The 17,587-nt window shown below is 39.1% G+C and overlaps 1 protein-coding gene across 23 annotated transcripts in view; it reads left to right on the top strand.

Annotated features, from left to right (window-relative positions):
• The window catches only part of PTPRD (protein tyrosine phosphatase receptor type D), a 2,297,910-nt gene that overhangs the window by 1,551,437 nt on the left and 728,886 nt on the right, over positions 1 to 17,587 (top strand). For all 23 annotated transcript variants that reach the window (XM_077475060.1, XM_077475071.1, XM_077475065.1 and 20 more), the window contains exon 9: positions 11,532 to 11,573. The gene's annotated coding sequence lies outside the window, so the exon portion shown is untranslated. The remainder of the gene's footprint in view (positions 1 to 11,531; positions 11,574 to 17,587) is intronic.

Genomic DNA, 17,587 nt, shown 5'->3' with positions numbered 1-17,587 from the left:
AGGTGAAATCTGACAGAGCTTGTAAATCTGTAGTGTATTGGACAGAAAGTCTCCATCATGAGTATAAAGAAACACCACCTGGGAAGGCTCTCCCATGCCTGTTTTATCTGACTTAAACTTCAAAAACCTTGGGGAGATGACAGCACATTCTGTGCCTGTCAGTGGCTAATGCAGAGTCTTTGTGGAACACAGTTGATGCAATGCATTTAAGTGGCATGGCCATCTTTATCAAGTGCATGTTAATGAGCGCTGTTTAGCTTTCTTAGACTGCATATGTTTGGCAAAGCAGCATGTTGGGTAAAACGTATGAATTATGAAGGTAGTAGGTACCACTATGTTTACATATTCACATGGTTTATATGGAAGGGTACAGACTAAAGTCCATCTCCAGCCAAAACTCACAAAACATATACAGCAATCAAAAGCTGAAGGAGGTTCCAGTCCGTGCCCTTCTTAATACAAATATTTTTGTTGTTCTCTGTTTCCCCAATGGGGAGATTTCCCATCTCTTCCTATATCACTAGGACAGGAAGTGAGTATATGTCTCTCCAGTAAGGACACAGATAGCATTATATCCATAATTTTATTTATTTTTTGTCAACCTAGTCCACATGGTTTAACAGCTACCTACTATAAACTTTTTCACATTTCATATTCCATTTGCTACAGGAAACTTTCCACAGCTGATACTGCTTACAACCAAAGGCTTTCATTTCCGCAGTCACCATGAACCCAAAACTCAATAAGGATGACCCAAAAAATCCCAGCTAAAATTCTGCCCAACAGACTCAATCAAGATATAGGAAGCTTCATCCATGAGGATCAGGTTGGATTTTTGCCAACTAGAAAAACCAATTCATAAAATTCCACCACTGAAATCAAATTTTTAGTCTCCTTGAAGGCAGTTGACTCTTATTGATATGTTATCACCAGGAAGCCAAGCTGGCCCAATTCATAAAATTCCACCACTGAAATCAAATTTTTTGTCTCCTCAAAGGCAGTTGATCTCTTGACACTGATACATAACTTATTATGGCTCAACCTGAGGAACAGAAACTCTCTATCCAACCCCGTCACTCACCATTCTCTCTGACCTTGGAATGATAATACTCTAGTTGCCTCCTCTTCCCAGACCTACCTCTCTTATCTATCCTTAAGAACCCAACATTCCCCTCCATGGCCATGACTTACCGAGTAGTTTTAAATACTGCATAGGCTCAGTAATAACCCACTAACTTACTCATACTGGACAGGCTGAAAACCTTGCCTGAAAACCTGAAAACCTTGCCTGCCATGAAAAAGACCATCATTTACTGTACTTGGACAATTTTTGTTACATATGAGTCAAGCATTATGTTTCCTGTGTTTATGTGTTTATGCAAAGATGACCTGCATTTGTGGGTCCAGTCTTGCCTTCTTACAGTACATTACTGTCAAAGTTACCCCCCACAGATATGTACAGATACAGATATGTACAGAAATGGGAGATATGTGCGGTTCATTTAGTTCCGGTTCATTTAGTTTTCATTTTTTGGAGATTCGGATATATCTAAATATACCTGAATTACAGTATAAACAAAGTTTACCAAATGCTCCGAATAACAAAACAAAATTTCTCAGAATTTCCAAAATTATAATTGAAATTCAAATTTAATTTTACATTGAATTCCAGTTGAATTCGAACTGTAAACATGTTTCTGAAATCAAACAATGTGTGTGTTATTAGAGTACCATTTCAAAATAATGCTATTTTAGTTAAGCCAAAGGTTATTTAAAGAGTCATTGTAATCATTTGATGAAGATTTTTCTTTTGTTTGTTCACTCCATATTCAAATCGAAAAAACCGAACGAATATGAATTGAATGAATCAACCGAATTTATGAAACAAAATAACTAGATTAACGCATCTAAACGAAAAAAAACAATTTTTTTCATCATGCACGTGTCTAAAAGGAGCTAGAAACCAAATTAGGGTGCTCTGAAAGGGAACAATTTCAAGTATGACTAATTCCTGCTTCTGCAATACATAAGCTGCAGAAACTACTTATAAAGTACTATTTCAGTGGTACATGGTACCTAATTACCGGTCCCTTCCCAAGCTGCTTTTGCTAGCCAGGGCAATGCACAGAAGTTGGGCTCACAGGTCTACTGACTTTTACACATTCTGGTTTAGAAACCACTCCTCAGTTTCAAACCCCAGTGAGACACTCCTCAACATAAAAACATTGTGCTTATGACTCATGTGCTTAAAAACAGTTGCTAAAGCGTGGTTCTCTGACACCCTTTGGGGGTTATTTATGAAAAGAAAATCCACTTTGCACTGCAAGTGCACTTGGAAGTGCAGTTGCCGTAGATCTGAGGGGAAGATCTAAAATGAGGCGAAGCTCTGCTGATTTTATCATCCAATCATGTATAAGCTAAAATGCTGTTTTGTATTTTCCCTGCATGTCCCCCTCAGATCTACAGTGACTACACTTCCAAGTGCACTTGTAAGGCAAAGTGGATTTGCCTTTAGTAAATAACCCCCTTTGTGTGTCTGTGATCAAAACTAGTTTGCACAGGGCTCTGCTCAAGAAAACCTAACAGCAAAACTCCAAGGCAACATGGTCAAATTCAAAGAAATCTGGGAACCATGGGTCTTTTTTTTGCCTGCTGACTTCGACCAGTGCTTTCTTGAACTTTGATATGAATACCATACCTCTGTTTAGTGAACAACCTCTCTCCACCCCTCCCCACGTTCCTGCTCCTAGGGCTTATGCACACCACATGCAGTGACCATTTTCCAAACTGGATAAAGACCAGTCTCTGAAAGGGCACATAGAAATTAATTGTTTCCTATGTACCCCATTCACTGGTGTTATGTGCAGGGTGGTGCAGTGTGGGAAAAATGCAGGCATGCTACATTTTTCTGCAGCACACTGGATGGCATTGCATGTCACCACATTACAATGCTGTTGTGTAGAGACATGAATGAATTATCGCCTTTGTGTGGAAAAAAAGAAACAGTGGGATGTACTAAAATGCACATCACATTGCCCCCTCAGAGACGCTCACTACAGGCAAAAATTTACAGCTGCTTCCACACTAAAAAGGAGCATTTAGCATGCAGGCAGTTTAGAAACATTTATTCTATGTTTCATCCTCAAGTTGCAATAACACAATGCAATGAGTAATTGTACCTCATTTGCTGTATAATTGTAATTTTCACTCTGTAAAATGATTCAGGCAACTTTTGTAACGTTGAAAACCTTCTTCTAATAATAAAAATGATTGAAGAGAAAAAAAGTTTTGTCTGGAGGGGAGGATTTATTGAGATGTCATGACGGTAGAGAGGCATTGTAATGTGCATAGTTTCTCTAGCAAGGTAATCGTAGCCACTGCCTAGAGAAGTTTGTCTGCGCATACTGTGTATGTACATTTTATATATTCTGTAAATGTATGCATTAAAACATTGCACACTAAGCATAATGTAGCATAGCTATATTTTTTTCCATAATTGTAAACAATCTTGCTTTTCTGATCTGCCGTTTTTTTTTTTTTTTTTAAATTGCAGAATAATACAGAAGACTAAATTGCTCTTTAAGACATCCATTTTCTTCTTAAACTCACTACTTGCTCAGTTTTCATTTGCCGTAAAGTGCACGTACAATCAGTATCATATTGTCCCGTGATTTGTATTTAGGTGTTTGTTGAGCAGAGAAATCAACCAAGCTAGGTTATATACCCAACAGGAATAAACAGAAACCTCACCAGGCACATTACTGAGGAAAAAAGGTGATTCAGAAATAAGAGATCAGACAATTTTCTAAGACAATTTTCTCCACAGCACACTCCTATCAACATATTTAGATATCGGTGGCAGGTTAATGTAGGCCATTTTCGCTTGGCAACCAAATCAATCCCTTGCAACACAGGCTTCGCTTTCAGACCACTAAAGCCATTTTACAGTTTCTGAAAATGATAAGCCAAAATGAAGATCAGGTTAGAGAAACCTTTGGTGACAGTGTCATTTCAGACAGAGTTTTGCTTTGGCAGCCATCTCATTCTATTCCTTATCAACTTTCTCTGCAGAGCCAATTATTTTCTGCTCTAGCACCAAATGATGTCTTGCATAAAAAACGTGGAGGTGTTCTGAGGTAGGCTGAGCGGTGTCAGAGGATTTAACATTTCAGATGTGCATTATCATATCACTGAAATGTGCATTTGTTTTGCTGCAAATAAAATATTGTGGTTATTTATTCAGATAATAGCCATGGTTTACATGGTTTGTATTTTTTAAAACTTAAAAAGTAGTACTGAGAGCACTGAATATGCATTTACATTAAAGCAGAGTTCTGACAAAAAAAATAAAAAATAAAAGTCAGCAGCTACAAATACTGCAGCTCTTGAATTTTAATATTTGGACACTTACCTGTCCAGGGTCCAGCGATGTAGGGGAAGCCCCGCTCATCTCCCCTTCCTCTCCGTGGAGCCGGCATTGTCGCTGTGGGTGCCCAGCTGTGGCTTCACAGCCTGGCACGCACTGTGCTGTGCTGTGCTATGCTTTGACTGGCCGGGTAATCATCTGGGACCTGTGACATGTCCCAGATGATTGCTAAGAGGGAGGGGGGAGAGCTGAACTTACTGGTGCCCCAGGAGGAAGTGGGAGCTGGAACCCACTAAAAAGAGGGCTTCCACTCCCCCCTCACAAAAATTACATGCCAAATGTGGCATGTCAGGGGGTCACCTTCCCTTAAAGCGTAAGCTCCATTTTTGGGTAGAACTCTGCTTTGAGGAGACACTAAGGAAAGGTCATTTGTTGCTAATAGTTTTTGTGCCTTCCACCTTCCGAGTCTTTGTCCTAGGGAAAAAAAAATAATGAAATAATTGCCTGTGCCTACCTGTAACAGCCTCTCAAACACTCCCGTAAGAGATATAAGCAAATATTTTCTCACAGAAAATGCTCAGACAATCCTGCATGGTGTTGAAATTAGCTCCTTGGCCAGTAGGAATGGGTAGGTTGCAGGAAGTGGCCTGATGTTTGGCCTGACAGGAGGGCATTGGAGGCTGGTATTGGCCTATGCAGACACCTCTAAGCCACCACTTTTTACCTGCAGGAGATTTGTTTTTTTATTCCCAGAGTCAATTGATATGTGAATTCTTACAGAAATATTTACAAATTAATTAAAATATAGATCTTTGCAGATATTACTTGGGGGAATTCATGTGCTCCAGCAGCACCAGCACCAATTTTGTGTCTTTTCCCAGGGTGGGTTTTCTGACTGTGAGAACAGGCATATTGTGATTTCAAATGGCCACTTCCATCAGAAGCCAAGATGACTTGGTGATAGCACAGGACTATAATTAAAAGAAATAGAACACTTGTAACCATATCAAAAAAGTGCCTTAAAGGTAAACTTCAGGTATAATCTTTCCTGCATACTTACACTGGTTCGTTTTGGACCTATGTATGTATGCATATTGTATACTTTAGGGGCCACGGGGGGGGGAAGCTGACAATCACTGTAGTAGTCAGCATTACTGCAGTGTTAGCAGCGATCTTCTGGATTTTGTGTCACTTAGCTCTACTGTCATTCACAGATTACCGTGTATTTTTTTCAATGAATACAAGACATTTTCTGATTGGACAAAGAGGAGTGGATGGGTGGGGATGTCATGATCTAGCAGGACCCAGAAAATCACTGCTATTACTGAATACAGTGGTTGTCAACTTCCCCAGCAGCCCATTAGGTATGAGAGCTGGACCAATGTTAGTATGCAATATACATCATACCTGGAGTTCAGCTTTAACAAGGACCTTCATTTCAGGGTCACTAAGTAGTATTTCAATGAAAGCTGCAGATTTCAAATACTGAAAACAGGAGAATCGGTGCTACTACCCATATAACATACTGATAATAGAGCTCCTGGGTACTCGATCCACAGTCGTTTAGCTGAGTAGATAATGCAGAGAGTTGATCCACACACCAGTTGTTGTTCTTAAAAATGTTTCCTTTTTATTCCAAAACCATAGTGTACAAACACAGATAAGATCAGTTGACATGTTTCAGCCCATGAGGCCTTATTCGTTACTAACTTAGTTATGACTAAGGCCTCATAGGCTGAAACGGGTCAACTGATCTTATCTGCGTTTGTACACTGTAGTTTTTGAATAAAAATGAAAAAAGACTGGTGTGCGGAACTTCTGTTTGTATTATCTACTCATATTTAAAATACTATCATTAAAATTTTAAGGATGGTTTGAGATTTTGATGATTTGCTTCACATATATTTTATTGTTTTGCAACAAAATATTACAAACAACATTTACAAGGAGGTTCCTTGAGATAAACAAAGTTTCATGGCTGAAAGGAACTATCCAAACTCTTTATTTGAAGAACAGCCATAGAAAAGTGAGATCAGTCAGTGAACTGTTCTGTGTAATCAATTTCAGCCAAATTCCAGTAAGATTTTAATATTTTGAATGGGCGGATCTGCTTCTTGAATCCATGTTTTGTGGATCACCAACCAGATTTACAGGCTAAGTTCACCTTTGTAAAAAAAATAATACATGCACATATTTTTATAGGAAAAAAATTTGCATTTGTTATTATTTTCCTCAAGAGCCTGCAATGCAGCTGGGCAAATGGGCGTACAGGTACGTCCCTTTTAAATCGCGGAATTGTAGGTGTGCATGCTCCCGCTACATACTTCGTGACCGTGTTTGCGGGTCCTGCAGACATGATGGTCATTGGTGGCCCGCGATCGTGTCAAGGAATTTACCTGTTCTGCCTAGCAACATGTCAGAGCATGACATCTACTGCTCCCTGTCATCCACAGAGGTGAACAAATACCACCAAAATAAAGCTCTATTTGTGGGAAAAATAGGACGTCAATTTTGTTTGGGTGCAACATCGCACGACCGTGCAATTGTCAGTTAAACCAATGCAGTGCCGAATCGCAAAAAGTGCTCTGTCAGGCAGGGGGTAAATCCTTCTGGGGCTGAAGTGGTTAACCTAATTTACATGTGGTAGAATCTGCATTGTTTAATTTACTGAAATCAATCCTATGTGCAGTGACTGCAGTGCAATAACATGGTAACTGTAATATAGTTGTTCTGGGTGCACTATGTACTGTAATTTGTATTATCTTACTAAATGTATATAAAATCTGTATATACTTTTTCTCTGTTCATTTAAAACGATCTCGTTTAACACGTTTTTCAAATAATTGCAAAGCTGTTTAACAGATATGAAATCCTATCTGGATGAACAGGTTATCTTAATGTAATATGTTCAAATAAGTATAAGACACATATTGTATTAGCACTCTTATAGTTTCTCATTTTACATACTGTGTAATCAGATTTAGGAATATCTTATAAAGTAAGAAAGACTTATTGACAAGATTATTTATCAGATTTCCTAATGCCTTTTTTTCCTTTGTGGATAAAGCACCCCTACATCTTAAATAAAATTTAAAAAAATATTGTTATCTTTCCATAATATGTTATCAGTACATTTCATTTACATACCTAAATATCATATATGTGTTGTCCAATATCAAAACCTTTTTTTTATTTTAGTTTTCAAGTATAGAATGGTCAGAGTTGTTTTTTTTTTTTTTTTGTTTTTTGTTTTTTTGCTGCTTGGGTCTTCTTGTCTCAAGACACAGAGATCACTCCAATATGAGGGAAATCCTCAAGTGACAATTACAGGATAGATTTTTTTGGACTGTATCATTGGAGGTCTGCCACTCTCATTGTGCATCTGGGCATTCAAGGAGAAAGTGCAAGATGTATTATTAAGAAGCAAAAAAAAATGTGACCGGGAATGCCGTCATTTCCCACTCTATACAATAATTAAAAAGAAAAGCATTTGCAACATATTTAAGCTAGCCATACAGTGAGCAAATTTTGTCAAATTCTGAACAAATTTTGCTCAATTTATAAAATTAAATTTAGGCTGTGGGTGGCCCTGTCAGTACCCTCCTGTCCCACGTCCTTCAATCTGAAAATTGAAAGAGCCAGGTATAAAATTGTCAGCCAAACAGCTGCACCCTTCAAACAGAAGCAGCCATTGCTCTTGTATTCTAACAGCTGCAGGGGCTGGCTCTATATATATATGTATGTATATATATATATATATATATATATATATATTTTTTTTTTTTTATGTATAGATATATAGTCTACTATAAATATATATACACTCACCGGCCACTTTATCAGGTGCGCCTTGCTAGTACTGGGTTGGACCGACTTTTGCCTTCATAACTGCCTTAATTCTTTGTGGCATAGATTCCACAAGGTGTTTGAAACAATCCTCCTAGATTTTGGTCTATACTGATATGATAGCATCACTTAGTTGCTGCAGATTTGTCAGCTGCACACCCAAGATGCAAAGCTCTTACTCCGCAACATCCCAAGGGTGCTTTATTGGATTGAGATCTGGTGACTGTGGAAGCAATTGGAGCACAGTGAATTCATTGACATGATCAATGAACCAGTTTGAGATGATATACTGCACTGGTGCACAGTCATGTTGGAACAGGGAGGGGCCATCCCCAAACTGTTCCCACAAAGTTGGGACCATGAAATTGTCCAAAATGTCTTGCTATGTGGATGTCTTAAGAGTTCTCTTAACTGGAACTAAAAAAAGCAACCTCACACCATAACCCCTCCCCCCCCCCCCCCCCCCCACCACCAAATGATTTGGACCAGTGCACAAAGCAAGGTCCATAAAGACATGGATGAGAGAGTTTGGGATGAAAAAACTTGACTGGCCTGCACAGAGTCCTGACCTTAACCCCATAAAACACATTTGGGGTGAATTAGACTGGAGACTGCAAGCCAGGCCTTCTCATTCAACATCAGTGCCTGACCTCACAAATGCGCTTCTGGAAGAATGGTAAAACATTCCCATAGACACACTCCTAAACCTTGTGAACAGCCTTCCCAGAAGAGTTGAAGCTATTATAGCTGCAAAGGGGTGGGCCAACTCAGTAATGAACCCTAAGACTGGGATGCCATTAAAGTTCATCTGCATGTAAAGGCAGGTGTCCCAATACTTTCGGTAACATAGCGTATGTATATATATATATATATATATATATATATATATATATATATATATATATATATATATTTATATATAGTGAAGTAAAGTGAAAAACAACTGTCAAATGAACATCCAAATTCTTTATTAAATCAACGCAATTAAAGGAGAAGTATGACCAAAGCTCTTTTGTCTATACATCTCATGTGGGTCACAGGAGTGCTCACCTGTGACCTTGATTCATCGGAGAGTGGGCTAAAGTCCACTGTTGGTTAACCTCAGAGAGCTGCTCCAGCCTCTGAAAAGATCCCGACCAGCAGCTGGCACAGCTTCCGCGAGCCACTACAAACCTTTTCCATACACTCCTGCCCCTCTCCTGCTTGGCACTCCAGTGACCACTGGAGAGGCAGAGCAAAGAGCTGATGACTTAGCCCTTGTACACACGGTCGGAGATTCCGACAGAATGTGTCCGATCGGAGCGTTTTGTCGGATATTCCGACTGTGTGTGGTCTGCATCGGACTGTTTCCGTCGGAATATCCGTTGGAAATTTTTTTCCAACTTGCCGGAAATATTTTCCGTCAAAATGCTCCGATCCGACATACTCCGATCATGTGTAGCGAATTCCGATCGGACAAAATGCCACGCATGCTCAGATCAAATTCCTACATCAAAGCTATTGGCTACTAGCCTGAACATAGTCCCGTCATAACAAAATAATGTCATCGCGTTCTGAACGATTGGATTTTACGACAACTTCTTCCGACCGTGTGTATGCAACAGTTTCGGACAAGATCCGTCGGACAAAGACCGACGGACAGAATCCGACGGATTTGGTTGTCGGAATCTCCGACCGTGTGTACAAGGGCTAAGAGTCATTAGTCTCTGGCTCTGCTCAGTGAAGACCAAGTACTAAGTTATCAATGGTCATGTGATTGCTTGGTTCCCGGTAGGGATGAGCTGAACACTCCCCGGTTCGGTTCACACCAGAACTTTCGAACGGACCCCAAATTCGTACGAACGTTAGAACCCCATTGAAGTCTATGGGACTCAAACGTTCGAAATGAAAAGTGTTAATTTTAACGGCTAATATGCAAGATACTGTCCTAAAAAGGGTTTGGGGACCTGGCCCCTGCCCCAGGGGACATCGGTCAATGCAAAAAAAACGTAAAAACGTCCGTTTTGGCGGGAGCACTGATTTTAATGACGATTAAAGTGAAAAAAAAGTGAAATATTCCTTTAAATATCGTGCCTGGGGGGTGTCTGTAGTATGCCTGTGAAGTGCCACGTGTTTCCCGTGTTTAGAACAGTCCCTGCACAAAATGACATTTAACGGAAATAACGTCATTTAAAGCTGCTTGCGGTTTTAATGTTATATCTGGTTCCTGCAATATGGTTGAAAATCATTGAGAAACATGGCATGGGTAGCCCTCCCTGCCCATTACCAGCCCCTTTGGGTCTTGAACGCATATTAAGGGGAACCCCGTACCCATATACACCTCTACGCCAGATATACTTGGACACACACCTTCCAAAGAGTTCCACTTTTGTCTCATCGGTCCACAGAATGTTGTCCCAAAAGTCTTGGGGATCATCAAGATGTGTTGTGGAGAAATTGAGACGAGCTTTGATGTTCTTTTTGCTCAGCAGTGGTTTTCTCCTTGGAACTCTGCCATGCAGGCCATTTTTGCCCAGTCTTTTCCTGATGGTGGAGGCATGAACGCTGACCTTAACTGAGGCAAGTGAGGCCTGCAGTTCCTTGGACGTTGTTGTGGGGTCTTTTGTGACCTCTTGGATGAGTCGTCGCTGCGCTCTTGGGGTAATTTTGGGCGGCCGGCCACTCCTGGGAATGTTCACCACTGTTCCATGTCTTCGCCATTTGTGGATAATGGCTCTCACTGTGGTTCGCTGGATTCCCAAAGCTTTGGAAATGGCTTTATAACCCTTTCCAGACTGATAGATCTCAATTGCTTTCTTTCTCAATTGTTCCTGAATTTCTTTGGGTCTCGGCATGATGTGTAGCTTTTAAGGATCTTCTGGTGGACCTTACTGTGTCAAGCAGCTCCTATTTAAGTGATGTCTTGATTGTGAACAGGTGTGGCAATAATCAGGCCTGGGTGTGGCTAGAGAAATTGAACTCAGGTGTGGACAACCACAGTTATAGTATGTTTTAACAAGGGGGGCAATAACTTTTTCACACAGGGCCATGATGGTTTGGATTTTTTTTCACCTTTAATAATAAACACCTTCATTTACAAATTGCATTTTGTGTTTACTTGTGTTGTCCTTGACTATTGTTTAAATTGGTTTGATGTTCCGAAACACTTAAGTGTGACAAGCATGCAAAGGAACAGGAAATGAGGAAGGGGGCAAACACTTTTTCACACCACTGTACAGATGTAATGTTCCAAAGGAATTATATACTGTAAACCATAATATGTATAAATTATCATTAAAAATTATAAAATATTAAATCTATGTAATCTTTATGTTATTAGGTTGCAGGACTGGAGAACAGCATACAGAAAAAGGATCACAAGGTAAGACACACTGCTTGTTTGTCATTTTTTCTTAAACTATTTTCTAGCTGTGTTTGGCCATATAGTGTTCTTTTTTTAGCTGATTTTTAAACAAACAGAAAAGAAAATAATTGTGGTATTTTGTTGTTGTTGTTGTAATAGTATTAGGAATAGTCTATATACAAAGTCTACTTATCTGATGTAAGAGTTTTACTGTGAAACTAGAATTGCAATAAATGTTAGTCGAAAAAAGTCAACACTGGTAAACCAATAACTCCTAATAAACCTTCTAATCATAAAAGTCTTCACCTGTGGGTACAGTATTGTTGAACTTGTGTATTGTGTACTATAATTTGTCCTTTCTAAACTCTGTACAGAGCAGGACAGCAATATGTTCTTCTAGTGGAAAGTTTTACATGTATTGATGCCAGCTACAATTTGCTAGCAGTTACAGTCAGGTCAAGTTGACCAGGTTTAGATAGAATTGCAGAGAAAACAAAATAGACATCCACTAAGATAAGAACCAATATATTAATAGCATTTAAGTGGAGTATAAAGAAGCGGTGACTGGATAGTTTGTGTCTTAGTTCTTCAATTAGACTTATGCCCCGTACACACAATTTGATTTTGGATGTGAGCTTGTTGGAGTATGTATGCTCCATCGAACATTTGTTGTTGGACTTTCCGCCAACAAATGTTGGCTAGCAAGTTCTCAAATTTTCCGCCAACAAATGTTTGTTGTTGGACTTTCCGATAGTGTGTACACAAGTTAATCAGACAAAAGTCCACGCATGCTTGGAATCAAGTGTTATTATTATTATTCAGGATTTATATAGCACCAACAGTTTGCGCAGCGCTTTACAATATGAGGGTAGACAGTACACTTACAATACAAATCAATACAGGAGGGATCAGAGGGCCCTGCTCGTTAGAGCTTACAATCTAGAAGATGAGCCGGAGATATAACTAGAGTTCGTAATGGAGCTATCACGTACATCTTGTACATCACTACGTTCATAATTGTTGCCCAACATTTGTGTGACCATGTGTATGCAAAACAAGTTGGAGCCAACATCCTTCAACAAATGTTGGCAAGCAGGTTCTCAAATTTTCCGCCAACAAATGTTTGTTGTCGGACTTTCCAATCGTGTGTGTACACAAGTCTGTTGGACAAAAGTCCACGCATGCTCGGAATCAAGGACAAGCCAGAGATATAACTAGTGTTCGTAATGGAGATATCACGTACATCTTGTACGTCACTACGTTCGTAATTGTTGGCCAACATTTATGTGATCGTGTGTATGCAAGACAAGTTGGAGCCAACATCCTTCAAACAAAAATCTATTTTTTTTGTCGGAAAGTCTGATCGTGTGTACAGGGCATAAAAGTGACCCCATTGCTTCCCTAAGAAAATGTATCCAGCTGCTCCCTGCAGTACAAGAGGCTGGATATCTATCTCTCTGGTGGGCAGCAAGTGAAATCCTGTGGACCCACTGCAACCAATGGAGGTCATGCTATCAGGGCATGTTGGATTATCCCCATTGGATGCCTTGGTTCCTCTTGCAGGCCATTGTGTCCTGTTGTGGCATAGTAACCAATTAGAGTAACCACAGCACCCCAGAGGGGACATGTTATCAGTCACATGCAGAAGTGCTTGATAGCAGCAGAGCCTGCCCCAGAGCTAAGTATCCATCTTCTTGTATTGCAAGGAGAAGCTGGTTATGTAAACTCACTTTCCTTGTAAGGTTGTTTTTCTTGATGTTTTATGCAGATCATACGCAGGTCATCATGTAGCAATATTGTTGATGCATTGTATTTTTTTTAATGAGGATTCAGTATGCTGTTTAGAAACCTAATTTTACTATATGGATGCTGAAGCCACTGCTGGAATACAGAGAAAGCCCCGGTTGTTTTTTTGTGAAGGGAACATGATGTAGGGGATACACCTAGGAGATTGGTTAAAGTTTCTAGGGCATATCTCCTATGCCCAAGGTCCGGAAGATATTAATTATTAAACAAGGCAATGTTTTCAGTGCTCAGATACATTGTATTACTATTGTCATTGTACTTATACCACAATCTTTTACACATTGTTTCTGGACACGGAGTGGTTTTAATGAACTCTATTTGTAGTTGTGTAAGTTGAAACATTGGCAGTTACAGGAGTAATAATTGTAGCTCAGCCCCAATCCAGCCTCAGGGTCCTTGTATGAGAGCAGCACAGGGCACTTCAGTAGTTCTTCGGGTTATTAGTAAACCTTTACTTTATGAAGCAATGTAAAAATGTATTTCTCATATTTGAGTTGATAATAAATGTAGGATCTCCTCAAGTGCCTTAATATGGAATGAGCACAATCGTGTTAATGTATTTAAAAGGTTTACATTCCTGGAATACAAGCCATATATTAGATGTGCGCGGCATACAATTCCTTGCCACAAACAGTACCATTTATGATAAGATTTGTAGAGCAAAGTAAAGAACCAGCAGAGAAAAGTCAGATTCATTTGAGCTCCTTCTGTTTGACATCGTTTGAAATAATGGTTTCCTGTCTTTAGGAGGTCAGGTGTTAAAGCGGCAAAATAAAGGGGCTGAAATACAGGAGCGGCTAGGTTTTTATCAAAGCATCCTTTGTCCTAGCACTGTGTTTTATACTGGCCAATGCAGTAAATACATCCATGGCTTAAATACTGAATTTCTCATCTCTATTTCTTTAAATTCTGTGAAACAAGAAACATTTTTTGCAGACATGTTAGCTGAGGACATCAACCAAAATTCAGGTCAGCCGTGATGTAGTCATCAGGCACACTTGTACACAAATAAATTATATATTCAGTTGGATATGTGCACAGCTGTCAGTTTTGGGTTAGGATTCAGAGAACTTAGGTTCTGAATTGCCTTGGAAAATGTGAGGTTTGCGTCATCGTAGAATGTTTTTTTCTGTCCTTTTTAATAACACTTTAATTGTGACAGGATGCACTTTTATACAGTAACATTAGTATGTATGCACTAAGGGGTTGATTTACTAAAGGCAAAAAGACGGTGCACTTTGCAAAGTGCAGTTGTACTCTGCAAGAGCAGTTGCTCCAGAGCTTGGTAAATGAGCAGACGCTATGCTGATTCCCATCATCCAATCATGTGCAAGCAAAAAAATTCACTTTTTTTTATTTTCCTTGAACGTGGTTGGGTATTCTCTGCATAGTGAAGTTTTACCTCATTTACTAAGCTCTGAAACAACTGCACTTGCAGAGTGCAACTTCCCCTTTGCAAAGTGCACAGTCTGTTTGACTTTAGTAAATTAACCCCAATCAGCATAATGTGCCAAACTGTAAGTAGAAAATATTTAAGGTACACAAGGTATGACGTCTTAAGATTATTAAATATGAACTTTAGGTAGATATGCAAGACATTTTGTTTATGCATTTATGTATTACTATCATTTATTATAACATCATTGCATTTTAAAGTGTTACTAAACCCACAACAGTAAAATCAGTCTGTATATGCAGTAAAGCATTCTTGTTATGTTTACTGTGGAACCTAAGGGGTTAATCCTGCGCATTGTGTAAAAAGGCTGTTTGATCCTGTTTCCTCTGACCCCCCTTCTTTTCCTGTGCCCAATCCATCTTCTGATTATACAGAGCCCTGGAGGCACTCTACACATGCTCAGTTTGGTGTTTGGCATGTATTGCTAGAGCGTTTTTTTTTTTCTGGGTGGGTGCATCTGATCAGCAGAGGGCCAATCAGCACTGTCCAGACAGAGAGTCAGGAGCCATGCAGTCTCATTGGACAGTCAGAGTAGAATGAAAACTCCTCATACAAGCTTTAACCAGTGCTCGGCCGGATGCTGATAGAAGTCACAAGACTGCTATATACTGCTGATGCGAAAGGTATTTAGCAGTTTATATTTACTAAAATAATTGCATTTCCATGTTGTGTGTACTGTGGGAGACCAGATATAGGGAATGCAGGGTACTGGGTTTAGTAACACTTTAAATTAACGTATCTGGATCTGCCTTGTACAGTAGAATTGGGAGAGGGAAAAGATATTACTAGGGGTCAATCGGGTGTCCTGTAAGGAGCAAAGAGGGAAATTACCTAATAGGTTTGTTTCTTTACTGTCCATTTACAGGCTAGGGAGGTGTCAAAGTTATCTTGCATAGCTGTTGTAGTAAATAGTGATGTCACCAACCTCTTTGCCCTGTCTATGTGAACTTGTTAACTGAGCAGAATTAGAAATATTTTAAAATAAATGTTATGCTTTTTTTCTAAAGTCGTAAAATTTTGCTAAGATAAATTGTGGCTGTTGTATACTTTATATAGGACAACTTTTTGTTCTTTATGTTGTTTACAGAATTAAGGCGTCTTTCATTTATTTAGATGATGCTTGACACATCTTTTATACTCCTGATGCTTTGGTGTTAAAGTGATTCTAAAGTCAAACTTTTTTTTTTTTACCCTAATGTATTCTCATGTACATTCCCCACTACCTATCCTACCCACCCCAATGCCTAAACACTTACCTGACTCCACTCACAATCCAGAGCTGTCCCATCTGCAGGGTGCTCCTCTCACTTCCTGGTCTCATAAGAGACACTGAAAGCAGTGCTGCCCATAGGCTCCTTCTGCTGTCAGTCAAACTCCTATGAAAAAGGAGTGGGCACATGACTCACCAGTGCTGTGCGTATCATTAGAGATACACAGCCTTGCATGGGTCCCCTCTTAGCACACGGCTTGTTGTGGGGGGAACCAAGCAGAAGAAAGAGCGGACAGCGTTAGTGGGGGACCCCCAAAGAGGATGTAAGAGACCACTCTGTACAATATTGTTGCACAGAGCAGGTAAGTATAACATCTTTTTTTTATTTTAATTAAAAAATAGTCTGTAGTATCACTTTAATTTGAACTTAATTGGAAACACTGGTGAAAAGTTTTTTTCTAGAACCAGCATTTACTACCAAAAACAGCATTGGTTGCTGTGGGGAGCATGTGCATTGAGATTTTGTAAATTAGTCCCAGTGACTATAAACATGTGAGCCCAGATGGAGTCTGAAAATCAGCCAACTCAGCATTTAGCGGAATTTGCCTTTGAATCGTTCTGTAGTAATGTTTTTGGTAGCGATGCCAGGAAAGGCATTGTGTGTGGATCACATTAGTAAAATCACAATGACAGATTGCAAAAACTTGATTAATGACCCAGTATGCGTCTATAAAAACCCTTGAATGTGTCTATAAACCTCTTATACAGTTGGGAAAAAAAATTATATATCACCTGTTTCTGTCATTCATCGTGATTTTCTTAAGCAAAGCCATCTTGCGTTATTTCTGTCAAGTTCATAATTAATGGGATTACCTAAATGTCTTTTCTTATCTAGGACTGTCACGGTCCTATTAAATATCGCTAGTTTTTCTGTGAAACAATAGTAGCACTCACTGAGCCTTCTAAGGAACGATTCATTGCTTTGATTAATAGGTTAGAATTACCATTCATGAATATAAAGCTAGTAATATGTACATTTATTTAATTGGCAGGATCATTTGTCACCACTTGAATGGTGCATTAAGTGGATATTGTTTAAATATAAATACACCGGTAGAGAAAATCTATGAGAAGTTCTGTTGTACTTCAGTATTTTAATGTAAAATCATTTCTGGCACTTAACATTCTTCTTTGTACTTGAATATATTTAAAGCTCATTTACTTGGATGGGAAGACACATTTTAAAGCAGTATTTATTATGCATTCAACTGTGTGCATTTTCTCATTTATTTTAAAAAGGGTCATGTATTTTGGTCTAAAACGCTTCTTAAAGTGAACCCATCCTGCCCAATAAAGTGTATAAACTAACATTACAGGTAAAGCACAGGCAGCATGTGGGGCTTGCAAGTACCCGTACGTTTTATTTATAAGAAATAGAAAAAAAGGATTAAGAAAGTGGACTAGACCTTCTCAAAAAATGTTTTTATGGGCACAGCATGAGGCAGTATATGTAAAACAAAATAAAATGCATTACAATTATTATTAAAATCAACACATTTA

Source organism: Lithobates pipiens, unplaced genomic scaffold (assembly GCF_037356315.1).
Source record: "Lithobates pipiens isolate NorthernLeopardFrog02 unplaced genomic scaffold, aLitPip1_a1.2 Scaffold_13, whole genome shotgun sequence".
Lineage (NCBI taxonomy): Eukaryota > Metazoa > Chordata > Amphibia > Anura > Ranidae > Lithobates > Lithobates pipiens.
Note: the sequence above shows the minus strand (reverse complement) of the source record. Positions and strands in the feature narration are given on the sequence as shown.